The sequence below is a fragment of the Perognathus longimembris genome, chromosome 19 (genome assembly GCF_023159225.1).
Source record: "Perognathus longimembris pacificus isolate PPM17 chromosome 19, ASM2315922v1, whole genome shotgun sequence".
In the NCBI taxonomy this organism is placed as follows: Eukaryota; Metazoa; Chordata; class Mammalia; order Rodentia; family Heteromyidae; genus Perognathus; species Perognathus longimembris.
The window spans coordinates 23,350,432-23,355,169 of NC_063179.1; positions in this window are offsets into that span (position 1 = coordinate 23,350,432).

The following is a 4,738-nucleotide window of genomic DNA, read 5'->3' on the forward strand; positions in this document are numbered from 1 at the left end:
CTCTCATATATGGATGCTAGATCTAAAATACCAGGACATAAGAAATAATACAGATCTGTAGGGCTGGGAATATGGCCTAGTGGCAAGAGTGCTTGCCTCCTACACATGGAGCTCTCGTTTCGATTCCCCAGCAGCACATATATGGAAAACGGCCAGAAGGGGCACTGTGGCTCAGGTGGCAGAGTGCTAGCCTTGAGCGGGAAGAAGCCAGGAACGGTGCTCAGGCCCTGAGTCCAAGGCCCAGGACTGGCCAAAAAAAAAAAAAAATACAGATCTGTAGGCATTCACACACAGTGAGACCAAAAGAGGATACTTTTTTTTTTTGTCAGTCCTGGGGCTTGAACTCAGGGCCTGAGCAATGTCCCTGGCTTCTTTTTGCCCAAGGCTAGCACTCTGCCAACTTGAGTCACAGCACCACTTCTGGCCTTTTCTATGTATGTGGAGCTGAGGAATCAGACCTAGGGCTTCATGTATAGGAGGCAAGCACTCTTGCCACTAGGCCATATTCCCAGCCCCCAAAAGAGGATACTCTTTAGGAGAGCAAAAGGTAAAATGCCCAGGTGATTCTGATCATACAAAATAATATTTATCAAAATGAACTTCAGGAAATGAAAACACAAGATGTTTTCTTTTTCGCTGTTTTTGTGTTCTCTTTTTGTTCTGTTTGTTCATTTACATGTCTTTTAAGTGTAAGGGGAGGAACAGAAATGGGTGAACACAGGGTGAACAAATGCAGCAGTGGTACTTGCTAGATACTATGTTGAAAATGAACTATACTATTTGTGGGTGGGGATAGGAGGGAAAAACTGGAAGGAGTGTCATTGTCCAAAGGAAAATGCACTCTTTTCCTGACATATAAGTATAACCCTTCTGTACAACACTTTTATAATAATAATAAAAAATTAAAAACAAAACAAGATTGCAGTACATCTTAAACTGATGTACAGACTCAATACAGTTCTAATCAAAATGGCTATGGGCTTTCATGCCAATTCTATTGGTATGGAAAAAACACAGAATAGCTAGACAACCGGGGAGAGAAGCTGGTAGACAAAAATCTACCAAGGCATTCAAGGAAAAAGGTTAGTTTTTTCAATGAATAGTGCTTGAACTGCTACACATTAAAAAAGAAAGAAAATAGCAACTGAGCCATCCCAGCCTGGCAACCCTCTGACGTCTGTAGGCTTGGAGATTTCTCAGCAGCTCATGGGGTCTTCAGTCTTTAAAAAGCCCACAGGCCTTTTTAAACTTTTTGGTAAGATCCTCGGAGAAGAAACATGAAATTCCACTTTGTAACTTCAGTCATAGCCTATACTTTATATCTATTACTGTGTGAATTTTTAGTCCTATATTTTAATAATTTGTAAACTGATCTCTTATCCCAAGAATCCTCTGGATTCATAGGAGAGTATCTGGGATTCCAGTGCCCCATCTCCTACCCGGCCCTGGCTCTTCTGGACTGTTTCAATCCACTTTGGGATGAATCAGAGCCCAGTGGGACTCTAGCAGGTCTCCTGATTCTACAGCCTTCATTGGCATTGGGACATTCATACCAACCCCAGCTGTGAACAGGATCAGAGACATTATTTATAATTCAGCCATTCAGGATATATCTGTAGTCAAAAAGTCCTACTTTTTTTTTAAGTTTTATTTTTCAGGTGAACAAAAATACATTCTAAGAGCTCTGCCTTGAAAAGAAGAAAAAAAGAGCTGGAACCCATGGCTCACACCTGTAATCGTAGCTACTCAGGAGGCTGAGATCTGAGGACTGCAGTTCAAAGCCAGCACGGGCAGGAAAAGTCCATGAGACTCTTATCTCCAATTAGCCAAGAGAAAACCAGAAATGCGCTGTGGTTCAAGTGGTAGAGCACTAGCCTTGAGCTGAAGAGCTCAGGGACAAAGCCCAGGCCCAGACTTCAAGCCCCACGACTGACAAAAAAGAAAAGAAAGGAAAAGAAATTAAAAAGAACCTCAACCTTTATACCATACATAAAAATTAAAATGGATTACAGAGCCAATCACAAGAGCTAAAACTGTCCCATGTCTAGCAGAACACACAGAAAATCGTTGTGATTTAGGGGTAAAGATAAATTTATTAACTTACCAGAAATATTATCACAAAGAAAAAACTTATAAATAGGCATTTATCGAATGTCAAACTGTTCGTTAAAAGGTGTCATAAAGAAGGTTGTGGTGGAGCTAAAATGGTAGAGTAAGCAGAAAGCCTTGAGTTCAAACCCAGCACCAACACAATAAATAAAAGGCACCACAAAGAAAACAAAGTGGAAAGCTAGATTAGAGGAGAAATATTCATTATATATTTTCTTAAAACTCAGTATAAAAACCCAAATAAAAACAGGCAAAGCATAACATATACACTTCTGAAAAGTTACAAAAATGTGAAAAAAGTTTCTGAAAAGCAGCTCAACATCATCAGGAGAAAGTAAAATCATAAACAGATGCCATTAGACAGCTATTTAATTGGATAAAAATTTAAAAACTGATAATACCAAGCATAAAGATGTGGAGCAATTCAAGCTTCATTTTAAACTTGCTGTTAAATAAAAAAGGATGTAGACATTTTGGAAAACAGTTTGACACTTTCAAGTTTCACATAAATTTAGCACACGACTGTGCAATTCTATCCCTGTGCTTTTACCTATGAGAAATGAAAACATATGTCTACACACAGAATATATTTGTACATAGCAGCTTTATTCATAATACAGAAAACTCCAAGGCAACCTAGATGTTGACTAATAGGAATAGCTAAACAAATATTGCATTTTCTTATAATAGAATTATATATCAGAAAGTACATAAATGAATCCAATTTTTGGAAAGCTAACATCTCAAAGCAACTGGAAAAATCTCAAAATGCAAACTATTTAGTCACAAATTTCACAACAAATAAACACTCATTACATAAAACAACATACCAAACGTTAAGTACTCACTTCTCAAGATACCTGACTGCCTTTTGAGAATATTTATTATTTAATAAAATAATTATGTGATCATTCTAAAGCTGACCATTCTAACCCAGGCTCTTTCTAATGGTTTAACCTATGGGAAAAATATAATACTTTTTAAGGCAAGGGCTGAACATCAACTCTGTAAAGAAAGAGATAGGCATTCCACTAAAACAATTTTTTAAATCATCCCCACAAAAATGTAGGGCATGACTTACAGGCTCTAACAGTGTTAGGTAAGATTCCTTAACATACAGTAGCTATCTTTTATCTCTAACAGATAAAAAGTAATTTAGACCAATGATTCCATCCTGAGTGGCAGAAATAGTAAGACCTAAAAGTTCTAAATGATTGTACTACAAAGTATAGTGTGAAAGTAACAATCCATATTAGCAATGAAATTTACGAATATGATTGTAGCCTTTTAATAAACTATTTTTTATGTTCTGTTTATAATTTCATTTTTAATTTATTTTTAATATTTATTTTCGAGACAGAGTCTTGCTTAGCCCAGGTTGACCTCAAACTTACAATCCTCTTGCCTCAGTCTCACAAGTGTTGGAACACAACCAGGCCTGGCCATAAACTACTTTTTTCAACATATCCTTCTCATACTCATGGGATTAGATTACAAATAACATTCCAGTTTCTCTGTATTTTTGTTTAAGTTATTCAATCATTGGCATTATGATACCCCTACTTTTTATTTTTAGAAGAATGTTATTTAGTTACTTAAGTTGTAATTATTTTTTCATTTCACTGACTAGATCAACAAAAAATAATCTAGAAAAGTAACTTTAAATCACCAGCTGGAAAGTTACAAGCAAACAAGTGTTTTCAGGGTTTTCTATGCTTCTAAAAATAAGGAAAATAAACAGTGATTGTGAATGGGATAATGTAGTACAATTTGTTGGCATGACTGTAACTGCCATCATTTAAAAAGTTACTACTATGGGCTGGGAATGTAGCTTAGTGGTAGAGTGCTTACATAGCATGCATGAAGCCCTGGGTTTGATTCCTCAGTACCACAAAAACAGAAAAAGCCAGAAGTGGCACTGTGGTAGAGCACTAGCCTTGAGTAAAAGTAGCTTAGAGAAAGTGCCCAGGCCCTGAGTTCAAGCCCCAAAGCTGGCAAGGAAAAAAAAAAAAAGACTATTAGTGGTGAGAACTACATTGCCATGACAATAAAAAATTCATTTAACATTTATCAATATTTCACACATTGAACAAATACTAAAGGAGATGACTACTACTGTTACAAGTAATGTCAAGAGAAGCCAAGAGCAAATGGCTCACTCCTGTAATCCTAGCAACTCAGGATACTGAGATCTGAGATCTGAGGATAATGGTTCAAAGCCAGCTTGGGTAAAAAGTCCATGAGATTCTTATCTCTAATGAACCACCAAAGAACTAGAAGTGGAGCTGTGCCTCAAGTAGTAGAGTGTCAGCCTTGGGCAAGAAAACACTAGAAGCCAGCATCCACATCTTTACTTCAAGCCTCAGCTACTAGCACAGAAAACAAACAAAATCCAGAAGCACAAATCAGAATAGAAAGAAATATCAAGGAAATAAGATGTACACATTTGCATGCATTTTCAGGCAACCTTTCTAAGATTCTATATAGAACAAAATGATAACTTTGAATCATAAGGAAGGGTAAAATTATTCAAGTTTTGTGAAGCCTTAATTCAATAAAGATGGAAGCAAGAAAGATGGAAGAGTAAATAGTAATGGCAACATTTTTCTAGAAGAAATCATACATTCTC